Source organism: Ptiloglossa arizonensis, chromosome 5 (genome assembly GCF_051014685.1).
Source record: "Ptiloglossa arizonensis isolate GNS036 chromosome 5, iyPtiAriz1_principal, whole genome shotgun sequence".
Classification (NCBI taxonomy): Eukaryota; Metazoa; Arthropoda; class Insecta; order Hymenoptera; family Colletidae; genus Ptiloglossa; species Ptiloglossa arizonensis.
Window position 1 is genome coordinate 1,158,341 of NC_135052.1, and position 15,137 is coordinate 1,173,477.

Here is a 15,137-nt window from a genome sequence, read left to right on the forward strand (position 1 = left end):
ATTCATGACCTTCTTTCCTAATTCGACTTTGGATGATTTCTTAATAACCGACTGATCAAATATTTTCGGATAAAATTACATGTTTCTTTTTATTTAATATGATCGCGGTCGTGGTACTAGACGCACAGAATGGAAGAACACGGCTACGAATCTAATGAATTTATAGTACCGAAACAGTAGTAGGTAGGTGCATGAGAGTATTGATCTTTCCTCTTTGCAAAAGAGAAACGAACTATTACGTGTGCGAAATAAAACAGTTTACATCGTGGAAGCGTAGAAGACCTTGCAGGTGTGGCACGAACGGAAGAACTTCACGATCCGGCGATTCCTTAAAATACGTTACGGAAAAAGACATAGGAGAAAACTGTTCGCGCACATCGGCTGGTACCACATGCAACGAAACGAGAACAGGAGCTAATGTAATTTACACCGATCGTTTATTATCGATGCCGGAATATACGGCGGCTATCAGATGCCGCGGTGACCGCAGAAAATGAAAAACGATATCGCAAAACATCGACCGCAAAGAACCGCGACGAGGATGATTCCAGGCGTCGGAAAAATGAAAAAGCGATATTTCTCGTTAACCCCTCGTGATCCGCAATTCCGACTCATAGGCCAGTGTTTTTGCATCGGTTACACATTTAACGTTAGGCAACGGCCCACCTAAAACTGTCTCCGGCCAATGACCAAACAATAGTCCGTGTCGGTTAATACGAAGAAAAGTGTCGACTCATCGTCGTCGTTCACCAAACAATATTCCACTCTTATCCATCACTTACCCCTGAAACCTTAATTCCCATTGCACCTTCTCGGCAACTTCCGTTGAACGGGCCCAGGTATTCCAGGCTATCCACTGGGCTCCTACAGGACACACGACGGCCATTCACTGTGAGGACACGGTCGCACTGCACGCACACACCCGATCACAAATCGCGACACACGATGATACACAGCAATACGAGAAATCGGCGTTTCCAATCCGCCAAGGAGACACTGCCACTTGCCAAAACCCATGTCACTCGACGAGAGATCCCATAACACCCTCGCGGCAGACGCGTGCACGTCGCGAACCGTGTTTCGAGGAGAACTCGAAGTCGAGAAAAATCTGAAGTGGAAAGCTCGCCTAACGTGCCTTCCGGAATAGTCTTGAGAGAAGTACGAACGAAGGAGGGGACACACTGTTTTAGGGAGAATGCAACCGAGAACTGATAGGAGCAGAGGTTGGTACCCTGTGATTGGACTGAAGGTGGTTGGGGGAAGGCTGGGACACTCGAGAGGGCAAAGAACTCGACCGGCTGGAACGCGTGAGCGATTCGAGGTAGCTCAAGGTGACTCTCGAATAACCCCGTAATAGATACGGAATCGGAATAAAAGGTTATTACCAGGTTCGAGAAATTATGAAAACGATACACGACACCGAGATTTTCTCGCGAAACGCGTTTGCGTTCTATGGTATCGAGGATTGAAAACTGTACGAATTTAATCTAGATCGATACGACGATACAGAAGACGCACTTTAACAAAGGATTTACGAGCGAAAATATGTTGACTACCGATTGGCGAGATTCGGTGGGAAACGTGGCTCGGTGTCGCGTACACTCGTTCCACGAATCCAGGGCTGCGCGAGAAGCGAGCTTGGTCGGTGACAGCGACAGACTGCGTGCCGTGGGACGCCGGGTGAACGAGCGAACGAACCGATGGACGGTGGAACGCGGACGAGAGGAACGAAGGAACGAGCGAAACGGCCGGAGCGAAGCTTGCACCTTCGTAACGACAATGATCAACCGCGGGGTGCATTCGTGTTCCAGACGCGTTAGGGGTCGCATCATTTAGCTCTCGACCTTTTCAGGGGAATGAGTGGAACGGTAGGGTATAGCTTACTCGGTACAGAAGAATTTTATTGCCTCTCACCGAGGCCGATATCTCGAATGTCCGGTCTTGCCGGAAACGTTATGAGCCCTATAGAGTCTAAATTTTGATATAAACATAGATTTAAGTCGTTCTTGGTGCCCCTTTAGACTCGATACGAAATTGCGCCGTAAATGATTACCGATCGGAATTATTAATCCGAATGTTACGGAATACTTTTAGCACGTAGAAAAGAACGCGTACCGAGATGGAAGATTTTTCGAAATATTTCAGCTCTGTGTGTCCCGCATTGGTTCAAAATATCGAGCGTTCCGTTGCCTCGGAAAAGCGAAGTGGTGTAAGAAGAGGGCTCGATTCGAGACGATTGTCTAGCGAAAACCGTGCGAAGGGGTTCCTGATACGAAAATCGGGGAAGGGAGAAGCCGCTCATCCTACTTCCGGAGGAGGTCGAGGCACCTCGTGCGGAAAAACCTAACGACGGGGTCAGACGGCCGGGTTCAGTGACACGGAGAGAATTTGCTTTTCCGCGGGGGTGGAAAGTTGAAGGGAGAAACGGAGAGATAGAGGGGAAGGAGGTGGAGGAGGTGAAGGAGGAAGGGTGGCCGAGTAGAGAGGTTGCCTGGACGAGGGGTAGAAGGAGGTTCGAGAGGGTAAACGTACTTACACGCTAGCACAAATTCGGCGCGAAGGAGAACGAGCCGAATGTTCCTAGATGCAGAGAGTCGAGACTGTCTCGAGCGCACATGGCTGCCTTCTCTCTCCCTCGCCCGCGCGGGCCTGTGCGCACACCGTGTACACGACTCGCGCACTCACTCTCTCTTTCTGTCTTTGCCCTCTCACACCCTTTAGTCGGTGGTCTGTCGCGTTCCGTCTCTGTTTCGCAGCTCTGGTTTGCCCGTGCAAAATTCAGTGCCAGTGGCGTAACCAGTAGGGGATCGTCGACCCCACTCCGCATCGCTATAGTCTCGCTGTTACCCCTCCTACGGCCTAGCAGCCAGCGTTGCCACTTGCCAATGGCGTTGCCAGCTCGTTGCAACGAGTGGGAGACAGCCCGTTATCCCCCGCCTAAGGTCGCCTTAGAAAATCAGCCAGCGTGCATCGAAAATCCCGCCCGCGACAGGGTCATTGTGACCCTGCCTAATTTTCACTTCGCGAATCTCTCCGTTACCCTGTACCGTGTAGTCGGTATGTAATACCTATTTATAAAATCGAAGTGGAGCGTCTACGTGGAATAGAGCAAGATTTCGGGAAGGAACGTAGGGAAGACATTTTCCTCTCGATGGTTTATCGGGACTAACGTGGCCTCTGTAAATATTATTAAAAAGAAGCAACGCGAAACAATGGAAGCGAAGATGAACTTGACCGTCGACACGCGCGATCCGTTCTCGGTCGCTCGAGAAAATAATCCCGTCGGTAACGAAACAGTATCCGCGTAAGGAATTGAACGTGTATAAAAGTCCGGCGCGCGGTCTTGATCGCCGCGGGACGCAGCACCGGTAACTCTACGACAATAAATATTAATTCGTTAATGGCTTGCGCGTAACCTGAAACCGTAACGTCATAGGATACTTCTAATTTGCGCCGTTCCGGAATGTTACTCGATCGCTTCAGTTTCCAGCAAACCGGGCGAACCAGTTTCGTTTCTGGCAGAGCTCGTACGCGATAGACGAATCGAGTAGCTATTCGACCGATTACCGGATTCTCCTCTCCCTCTCCGTGCGAGTTTAGTTACCAAGATGTCCAACTCGGGGCGTTCGTTGGCGGTTCGAGTCGAGCAGTTACTCGTGGCACGATCATGCGACGTTACGTTCGAAATGGTTCGAGGTAGCGAGTACAGATCGACGAGAGAACTCCGTGCTTGGCGGGGTTCACGGCGTTTTTCGGTAGGACCGATATACGGCGTAACAACAGAATGTCACTTAACGATTTTATTTTTCTGCACGCCGGACGGACCAGTCCCTCCTCTCACGGTCTCGGAGAGTGCGGCTATGCGTACGGCTCGGCGTAGATGCGTGTGAGCATACAACGACCGCGTCCACACATGCACGCGCGCGAGCACGCGGAGCGTTCACACGAGAGCTTGAAGAGTGCAACGGACGATATCTCGTGGCTGGCTGCATATACGTGTTCCTGTGGTGGGGGCGGTAGAGGCCGACATGGCGGCCAGTTTTCTGGAACGTGCACGGGTCCGCCGCTACCAATTTTCTTTCTCTGGCTGCCCCGCTTCCCAATCTTTACCTCCTTCTTCCCTGCCCTTTCGTCTCCTCTTTTTTGCTCTCTTATTTTCTGCCTCGATCTTGAAAAGGAAAGGGAACCAGCCGAGATTGAAAGGAAGGATCGAACGCGGATTACTCCGGCATATATTGATCCTGAAATCGAGGGAACACCGGCGTTACTTTCGACGAAGATGATTGAACGACGACGATGACAGGGCCGCACACGGCACCGTCGAAACGATTCTTGTTCGTTGAAACGCCTCGATCGAACGGAATTCCCAAAGTGTTGTAAGGCTCGGTCGATGGTCACGACCCAGTGAAAATTAATTGCGCGTGAAGATCACGGGCGAGGGATCATAAAGCGAGTCCGCTAAGAGGCTGGGTCCGAGTATGTTAAATATTTGTCGTCACAGGCTTCATTACTCTCGAAAGGTTGATCAAGGGGCTGCGTAAAGCAACCAGGAGTCAATAAGCACGGGAACGAAGTGTCGGCAAAGGTGCGCGCCAAGTGTGAGCTCAAACTTTGATTCGTATGAGTGAATATTGCTCAATCGAGCCGAGAACATTTTGGGGCGAGCCCCGAGTCTCGTCGATCACGCTTCGGTGCAACGTTAAGGCCATTGTTCCGCGCCTATTTCAAACATCTCGAGTAATTATACGAAGCCCCGTGTAGTATCATCGCGATCATCGAGCATGCAATGCCGATTGAAAATCAATCGCCCGTGTGGAAACCGCGCACGTAAATTCCAAAATTTACACCAGCGATTCCCAAACATGGTTGCCAACCGCAATCGAACCACCCTATGCAACAGTTAAGCGCGAACCTCGGCGTACACGATAGCGGGGAATATATTGGGTAGTACGGAAAGTCATTTCGTTTTCCAAAATGGAGAATATATCATTTAATCATTTCTCGCGTAGAAAAAAAAATTATTCTTTATTTTTTATCCGTCCGCTTACTGGCTGTAATTTTATCACACGAGTAATTTTATCATCCATTTTTCCTTGGAAATAACGAACGGGGGAATATTTCTGGGAAATTTCAAAATGTCTCGTTCCTGGAACTGGTTTTTCGAAATTCAAACGAGTTTATCGTTATAGATATTCTTCGTCTATATGTCTAGGTAATTATTGTTCTCCGTTAAGACCGTTTCTTGTTATTCTTTGGTCGTTCGGAAAGTCATTTTGTTTTCCAAAATGGAGAATATATAATTTAATAAAACGTTTATGCGCTCTAAAAAAAATCGTGTTTCATTTTCACCAAAGAAAACGAAATGACTTTCCGAACAACCGAATAGTTCTCCGACAAGGACATCGATAAACGATGGTTTGAAAATGAAAAACATGCGTAGACAAAGTAGTTTTTGGAAGTAATGTATAAAAACACGAGACGAATGACAGTCGCGGATTGGTAAAGTTTGAACTAAAGTCTAAAAGCATTTTTAAACAATCGATACGATCAATAATGTTACGAATATGCACAGCGTTGTGTTAACGGTAATTCGTACTATTTGTATTCATGTTAAATCGTACTGTTCGTATTAATGATAAAATTTACAATTTGCATTAATGGTAAAATTTACTATTAATGTAACGCTACGTGTATTAATGACGTTATCGATCCATTGTACAGAATTTTTAAACCTAAAACTTCGTTTCGTCGCATTCGCTATTCGTAATGCACGAGAAAGTTAGTTTTGCCCAAAAATATGTTTTTCGAACAGAAATTAAAAGATCGCTCTTTCATCGTTTTGTCTTCGATCTACAGAGAAATGAAACCCATGCTCGTTGAAGTCGCGCATACGTTTTATCAGGTTCTTGGAATACGAGATGCGACACACGCTGCGTATACGTTGCTCGAAGAACTTTATTCTCGACAATTAAATATCGCGTAAGTCGCGTGTTACCGTGCCCGCGTGCAGGGAAACGAGAATTTCGTATGCACTTAACCTAATAATATTCATTCTTTCCCGCTGCATCGTTGTCCCCCTCCTTCGATAGCCGCTTCGACACTGTCACGGATAATCGAGGGTGAAAGAACGAGCGAGCACCGGAGGAATAAAGAGAGAGAGAGAGAGAGAGAGAGGGACCGAGAAACGGAGCGGGGCGAAGGGAAGCGAAGGGAGGGGGAAGAGAGCCACGGTAGGGGGAGGGGGAGGGGGAGCGAGTGCAGTTCTCGCGATCCAGCGTGCGTTGCACTCCGCACGAAAAAACATCGTCCGGGCGGGCCGAGGAAGGAGGAGGTGGGTCTTCGTGCATCTCCGGCCCGCGTCGGAGCTTATATTGATCACGAGAGAGTGCACGATATTCGAGAATACATTATACGCGGACTCTAGCCTAGCCGGACCGCCTATAGTCGCGCGGAGCATAGGCGGCCGGGCCGCTGCACTCTCTACTCCCTCTTCCTCTCATGCTCTTCCCCCCTTCGCGCTCCTATCCTCCCGACAGTCCTTCTCCCGCCTCCCTGTCCCCTCTCGCACGATTCCCACTCCTTTGATTGTCTACCTGTCCTTGTTCACCGTGCTCCCTGCTTCTTGCTCTTTCTCCCACCAAACACGGTCTGCACCTCGGTCTAGCGATGGGCGCTATTAGTCGTTCCGCCTGTTGCCAGTTTTCGTGCAGTTTCAGGAGACGCGAATCGGTGCGAACCTGGTATTCGCTTCGTGAAGCCTGGGCAAGTTTAAGAAAAATGTCGCGATACCCTATACAACGATCATTCTCGGATACAAAGAGACTTCGAAGTGTCCGTTTTCAAGGGCTCGTGTAAGAACTTTTATTAAATCCGTTCACCCTCCGATTGAAAATTCCCAAGCACGGTGCTAATTTAATCGCTGGAAGTTCGTGACAATTGGTAACACTTTGGAAAGAAATCGTGCAAGGCTCACCGCGAGGAGAGACACGTTTCTCGATAACGCGCGCGACGATCGATCCACGATCTCGGTTTTCGTAGTTTCCTTTATTGTTTTCTCTCCGGAACGCGACTCGCGATATTTTCAAGGCCGTTGAAGTTACCGTAACCCTCGTAAACACGAGCAACGAACAAGCCGGTTCGAAACGTCTCGTACCCATCGCTACCCATGTCTCACTCAATTCTCCCTCCCGAATACACACCTAGACTGCTCGTTCTCTTTCCGTTCCACCTTTCGTCTCATTCTTTTCCACTATCCTATATGCTTGCACTACCGTCTGTTGCTCTGCCTCTCCCTCGATCCAACGGTGCACATTATGGCTTCCTCTCGCTTGCTCCTCTTTGTCATATAACCCCTATCTCTCGCGTGTTTTCTGCCGTTCTTTTTCTCTCGCGCGAAACCTCCTGTCTTCTTCGTTCCCCCGCGGTCGGTGTTCCGTGCCTCTCTCGGTCCCTCAGTCAGAGTTTCTGCCCTCACCACCCCCGCCAGAGGGCCAATCGTCTCACCGCGGCGATCTTCCTGCCAGCGATGCCTGCGCGCACGGGAGGCTGCGGCTGCATACGCTCTGCTTTCTTTGGAATTTATCGCTGGCCACCCTCGAACCTGCGTTATCGAACCTACGCGGAGTACTCTCGGGTCTTCCCGATCGTTTCCAATCGGGAAATTCGCGCTGGGTACACACCTTTTGGAATATTCTTTTTTGCGTTAAAAGAAAACAAAAAAAAAAAAAAAACAAAAACAAAAACAAAAAAAAAACAATTTCAATCACCGTGTAATCGGACCACGGTCGACAGTCATCGAACATCGTTCGTATGTATCTCGTATGTACATTCCAACGGGTGTGGAACGATCCTCGAGTTATACGAAGTCTCAAAAATTAGGTGTACAATCTCCCAGTGGAGCATCGGTTCACAGTCCAGATGTCCTTGCGCGAGCACTTAGGCGATAGGATCGTCCACCTGCCCGTGATCGTCTCGCGCGAACAAGAATCATCCGTTGAGTTTGTTAGTGGTTTCGGGCTGTTATTAAAATAGCAACTTGGAAGCCCGATCGTGTACAACCGAAGGTGGTGGGGGGGTCAGGAAGTTATCGGACCACCGTTGTTCCCCGCAGAATCTTTGGACCGATCCGAGAGTAGACTCTCCCGTGGCACAGGCATTAATCCAGAAGGTTCTCTTCGTAGCATCCCCCGGGAGTCCCCCCACTTGTCGAGGAGACGTAGACGATACGATGGAGGGGAGCCGATGGCGAGGGAAAAGGGGACGGTGGAACGGGCTGGGCGCGGGCAGGGGACTTGGGTATGCACGGTAGGGGCAGGAGAGGACCTTGGCCTTTTCGCGGAGCAAAAATAAAACCTGTTGACACCGAAGCCCCGCGGACGCAGAGGAACCTCTCTCTTTCTCCTTCTCTCTTTCTCTCTCTCTCTCTGGCTCGTTCCTCTTACCCCTCTCTTTATCTCTCTCTTCCGAAGCCTCCGTTTCCAACCTCTTAAATATCATCTCGTCCTACTCTAGACGGGGTGCGATTTCAAAATTTACCTCGTGTACGAGGGGTGTTTCAAAAGTTCGTGATCTCGCGTATGAAAAAAATTATTATTCCTTTACTTTTTTTTCATCCGTTCGCTTACTGGCTGCAATTTCATCGCACGAGGGGTTTCATTTTTCCTTGGAAATAACGAACGGGGGGAATATTTCTTGGAATTTTCAAATTGTCCCGTCACTGAAACTGGTTTTTCGAAATTCAATCGAGTTTATATTCTCGCGTATATTCTTCGTTTATACATCTGGGTAATTATTGTTCTCCGTTAAGAACGTTTCTTGTTATTCTTTGATCGTACGGAATGTGATTTCGTTTTCCAAAATGGAGAATATATAATTTAATCAAACGTTTATACGCTCTAAAAAAAATTGTGTTTCATTTTCACCGAAAAAAAACGAAATGACTTTCCGAACAAGCTAATAGTATACGTCTAGCAGCGACGTACGATATAAAATAATCGTGCAGTATACAAAATTTTACTTTTCGTATTTCTCGCGTTATTTTTCTAAAATTGGTAACATTCTTTACATTCTTTGTCTTCTTAGTGTTTCATAAAGAAAAAATCGTGTTTCATTCGCACCGAAAAAAAAAAATGAAATGACTTTCCAAAAAACCTAATACATCGTTGTGGATATTAATGGGTGGTTCGATACAGCAACAAACAATAGATATAACGCGAAAATTATGATTCGCCGGGCTAAACAGATAGTGTGTCGTCTCCTCGACCTACGATCGTCTCAACTAGCATATATGTGTTCACTTAATTTTTGAATTATTTCCTACACTGTCACATAGAAGATCTAACCGTTAAAATTGTGTATAAATATTCATAATTCATTTCTTAATGATACGAGAACGCAAAATTGTCGCTAGCCCGATGGACGACCCGTGTCAATATCGGTTTGTATAATTTACTTTTATTCGGAGCAAGATAGTACATCCCTAAAGGGATTGAGATTAATACATTTAATAATCTTTGAAATTTTATCGGTTGAAATCTGCTAAATAGCACCTACCGTTCCTTCGTTCGATGGAAATTTATGTCTAACGGAAAATATTTTTATTAAAAATATATATACATCGGAAGAATAATGTTCTGTTGCATTATTAATAATGTTTGTACATAGTCCACTATTAGTCGTATACATACAAGTTTGTGTTGAGAAAAAAACGAACCGTAGCATATATAACAATATTTTATTGAACTAATCACAAAGAACGTACCACGGTGCAAATGCAACGTAAGTGATACGATGATTCAGTTGCCGTGAGTATCTATTTTTGTTTATTTATTCTCGTGGATAAAGAAATTCGAGATAATACGGGCAGTGTGGGTAATACGTGCACCATTGTTCGAATACTTGAAATATTCGAGTTACTTTTTTTAATTCAGAGACTGAACTTAATTACAACTTATCCTTGAATTTCAAACAGCTGACAAAAGAAACAATTTCTAACCCGTTATTTGTTCGATAAAAATTGTCAATATGAACAACAAAATGAAATTATATTCAACTATTAACGAATGAATAGTTTCTCCGAGTAACTATTCTCGTTTAACGATAACCCTACTCTTTTCTCTTTGTATTATAGTTCATTTTGTAACGAGTGGCGTACAAGTGTTCGCTATTAATACTTTTATCATACTTTAGTTCGATCGTTCGAAGAGCGAGTGTAATAAAATTTGTCTGAAAAACTAGAATTATTGTTACGATACATACTAAAACGGCTTAATTCATACCTTTTAATAATAGGACTGTAACGGTGCCATTGGTTGACATTTCCAAAAACAGATAAAAGTAATCGTATTAGAAAAATTGAGAATTACTAAAAAACTTGAATATTTAAAATGGCCGAAATTGTTCGCATAATCTGATCACTTTATCTTGGACTTATACGTCGCTTCGGAATCTAGGTTTGTTAAAAATAATAAAAAGTGACGACTTTAATTGAATTTTTCGTATTTACACAATGCCACAGTCGTGCCGGAATGATACTCGATAAAAAGAAAATATATTTACTCTTAAATCGCGTTAAATATATTTCAAGAAAATCCACGGGAATCCGTTAACGATGCAACCGTGTGGGAATATTTTTAACAAGCAGTTTCAATATAAATCACAAAATTCGTACTCTAATTCTACGAGAATTTTTCTTCGCGGTATTCACGAGAGATCGAAGTTTGGGAAACACCAACTTACGAAACGAAGTTCTGTCCACGTTCTTTACAACTGAATCTCCTCAGTGGTTTCGCGCTACGATTGCCCAATCGGGTCAACTGTATTGTCATCCTCTCAGAAAATTCGCATTAACTTACAGGATGTCCCGATACTGTACCGACCGGATACATGCATGCAGTGCAGTAATACCGGTTGAATGCATGTGGCTCTGTCTGTTTCCCCTTCGGGCTGGCCGGTCGTCTCTCCTCGTCCGCAGGCTGCGGCGAGCATTCGTGTTTGCGCGTGCACGAATGTTCGTTCGCAGACTACGGGAGCGTACACCTTGGTGCGGCTAGACGAGCCAGAGACGATGAGAAGCGGCCTCCGGCAACCTCAACCTAGCATCAGACGGACGGCCGCGTCTGTGTATGCGGTGTGCACTCGTACGTGCGCGTTTCAGCGCGGAAAAAAAAGAAAGAAAAAAAAAGAAAACAACGTTGAACGTGTACGATCGGACTGCAAGTAGCCGGCCCCGCGGATTCTACGGCTGCCTCGTTGCTTTCGGTTTGTGAAAAACCTGCTCACGTTCGCGATTTAAAACCACTTAATTCGGTGGTTCTGCGATCTCTCCTAACTCGGAGATATTCGGGTGTCTTAATCGTTTGTCGCGTTCACATTTCATTTACGAAAATAACAATGGAAAGTTTCAAATTAAATACGAAAATAAAAATGGAAAATTTGAAATTAAATACGAAAATAAGAATAGAAAATTTGAAATTAAATACGAAAATAGTCGACTTTTTTGTTTTTTTTTAGGATTGTGGGGTTTAGGTTTTTTAATATATATATATAAATTTTTGTATAAATTAATGACGGAAACGTTTATCAACGATATATTTGCATCGACTATTTTCATATTTAATTCTAATGTAGCGCACCGCGTAACTAATAAATCTGTTTTTTTTTTTTAATTTGATTTGTATCGTCTTACGACGAAAGAATCGTAAACGAGAACGATTACAATTTATTTACGACACGCTTGCATTCTTTTATGGCTACTTGATTTTGAAGAAAGGAGAGCACATAATTGAAATGTAATTTATGTAGTTTGTCGAATAAAGTAAAAGTAAAGTATAGTATGTAAGTTGTGAAATCTATTGAAAATTAAAGTTGTACTCTACGTAAGAAAAATCGTGTGCATACAAATTGTGATTTTTAAAACGAAAACATAAATTACATCCTACCGTTAATTCTTCGTGAATTGCAGCACTATATTGCTATATACTTTTTCAAAAACGATAAAATGTTTCACGATTCGTTCGATTATGAGTCAATGCCAGTGTATTAGTAATCGAAAGAAATAATAAAAATAGGGATACGCTAGAGACGTGTAAAATTTATTTTTCCAATTATTAGGTAAGAACTCTACGTGAAAAACCTATTCTCATCGCACGAAATACAAGTTTGGTGTAAATAATTCTTGTTTCAATACAGTCACCTGCGATTTGGTCAATTTTAAATCAAGTACGTCACATTTGGGTTAAGTTACAGTAACTATATATACACCGTATATATAAAAACACCAATTAGTTTCGTTTCAACATAAATCGCATTCGTATGAAATCTTAATGTCCGTCGCAACGTGAAATTCGATCTCGAATATTTGTTGGTCAAATTTCTTCGAAACCCGACGAAATGATAATCTAATGCGCCTGATTGGGTTACGAATTGCAACAAATGCACGGAAATGGTGCAACGAAACGGAACCGCGTCTTGCTGGAATGCACCTGTTCCATTCCATAGGAATGAAGGCTTGAAGCGAAAAAACGCGATTCTTCTGTGGGGCCGAACGATATTCGTTCCGAGAGAAAAGAAAACACGCACCTGCGATGCACAGACGATGCACAGGTGTGCATATGTGCATCGCGCATGAACATCGGCGAGCTTGTGTCGAAAATTTGTTCGCTAACGCGACGTTACGCTCCGAGGTTGCAAGATGGTAAGTACAGTGAATCCTGTCAAAGTGTCACACGATTCTCTGTCATCGTGTCAAAGAGTTATCCCCACTACGTTCCGAAACTGTTGGTTCTGAGCGAACCTCGACGTTATCTACCACGCGCGACTGACGATGGACTTACGTTATCTACTAACGAGTCAACGAAGCATAAAAATAACACTATTGTATATTAATACGGTAAAGTCGTTCTTAATATTTCTAACCTTTCGAACAGTTTCTTCAAGATCGATGTAACAAAAAAAGATAAAAATTGATTTAACACTGGAACTACCGAAGGTGTCGATTTGACTTGTTACAAACTTCTTTTTAAAAATTACTCGATTACTAACGGTGTCTGCGTACAAACGGTTCACTTTGGTGAACAATTATGAAAATGGATAACTAATGGTACTTGAAAATTAATTTGCCCTTTTCCCATTTACAATATCGAAGGTACGTATGCGGTCTAATACAAAAGAACAATACTTTCGATTTCGGCGATTCTAGTGTTAAAAGATCAGTCCCGGAAATATCAAACATTAAATGCTCTATAGTCGCCATTAATCTTCGGTTAGAAAATATAAATATCGGTAGTAATTATAATTATTTATGAGTATCTCCAGAATGAAATGAAAAAGGAAGAAGCCTTTGAAAAGACGTAAATATTTCTTTCATTCTGTAATAGCACGTATTATAAGTCGCTTGTTAGGTATTCAAATACACTGTACAATAAAGTGTTTCCGCTCTCAATGTACGATACGTGCTATTCTGGTAAAAAAGGAAACATTTACGTTTTGCCAGTAAGTACTTTTTTTTATTATTTTCATTTCATTCGAGAGATACTTAAAAAATAATTATTATTGGGTTGTTCGAAAACGAAACACGATTTTGTTTAGAGCGTATAGACATTTTATTAAATTACATATTCTCCATTTTGGAAAACGAAATCACTTTCTGAACAACCTGATGCTACGTGTAATAACTATTGTACCACGTATAACGACTTATATCGGTAACTATCGCTGATATAACGCAGTACCGATTGTTGTGAATAGAGTTTGTCTCTTAACGAATGAAAAGTCACCGCGGTGAAAGTCATGGTGGAACGTACCGTTGCGACCATTGAGAGAGGAAATGCAGGAAGTGAGGGCCGGGCCAAAGGGCCGTATCGGAAAAATTCTCATTTAGGTCGCAGCCAATGAAAGACCAGGTGGGTCCTCATGAAAAACCTTCCAAGGGAAAGGGGCCACGCCTGTCAGCTTCGGGGACCTTAATAGAACGACCAATGGAGGGGGCACCGGTGCATCTGCATCCGGGAATTAAAACGTATCGGTGCTAAACAATTGAAAAAGCTCGAACGCGTTAACCGGTGCGGAGAGCGATCTATCCGTTTAGGTAGGTCGTTGCACTCGACTTGAAAACGACAAACTGGAAATGTGAAACGAAAACTAGAGAAACGAAGAAAAATTGCTCGGTAAAAGGGGCTAGAAAATGGTGCGCCAACGATCGTAACGACCAATCGAACCGTATTTCGATACTTTTCCTCGCACAGTGACGAATTCTGGTAAATGTATCGTGTACGTGCAATCCGTTTCGCGTGCCTCGTACCTTTCTCGTATCGTTTAACACGTTATGCATCACGTGCTCATCGTTGGACATTTCATTTCGCGTCCGAAAGACGTATGCAACCAACGACGGACATTTATTGTATCAGTGGCTTCGGTCACGGATGGTTATCGTTGCGTACAATTCACAACCATTCGTTTGTAATTATATCGCGTTCAGCGCGATCCTTCGAAGCAACATTATTTATCGAACGTTGAAATCATTTTGAGGAACGATTCGCAGTCGAAAGAAGACTTATAATATTTTTCGTTGATTATTTGCGAAAAGAACTCGCAATAATAGTGTATGTATAGAGATAAATGAAGTAACGTGCCAGAAGTAGAGGGGAGAATTAATAGTTGAATTTTGTCTCGCAAAGAATTCTAATATGAAAATGTATCTTGTGCATCTTGGTGCATCTTTGGGCATACGGGAAACGAGCAAAAGGCGAAACATCGACCAATTAGAACGAAAGAAGAATATTTACTTTCGGTATTATATAATTTATCCTGATCCAGACGATGTGTACGTTCACGTAAATAAAAGTAGAAACACTTCGAACTATTAATTCGGAGGCACTCGATCGGTATTGTTAGCTGAGCAGAAATTTCGATGTCGTTTTATTCAATTATTCGAAACAGGTACGTATAAGCGAATACACAAGTGTTCGACAGTCTTTTTTTTTTTATTTAATTCGCAACGAGCAACTCGAAAACGACCGTCTAGACCAGAATAGCACTTTAAATTGATCCCGGATTCAAGTAACAGAGCCCCCGTCACTGTTTATATTTATTTAGCGTGAGCGGTCTGCGGTTTCAACCGACAGTTATACGATATCCAC

At 43.9% G+C, this 15,137-nt stretch overlaps 1 long non-coding RNA gene across 1 annotated transcript; it reads left to right on the top strand.

Moving 5' to 3' along the window:
- The first annotated feature begins 6,716 nt into the window (after positions 1-6,716).
- On the top strand, positions 6,717-11,401 carry LOC143147300 (uncharacterized). Its single transcript, XR_012992230.1, has 2 exons — positions 6,717-6,851; positions 10,856-11,401. It is a non-coding gene; the product is annotated as an uncharacterized LOC143147300 (long non-coding RNA).
- Positions 11,402-15,137: the final 3,736 nt, after the last annotated feature.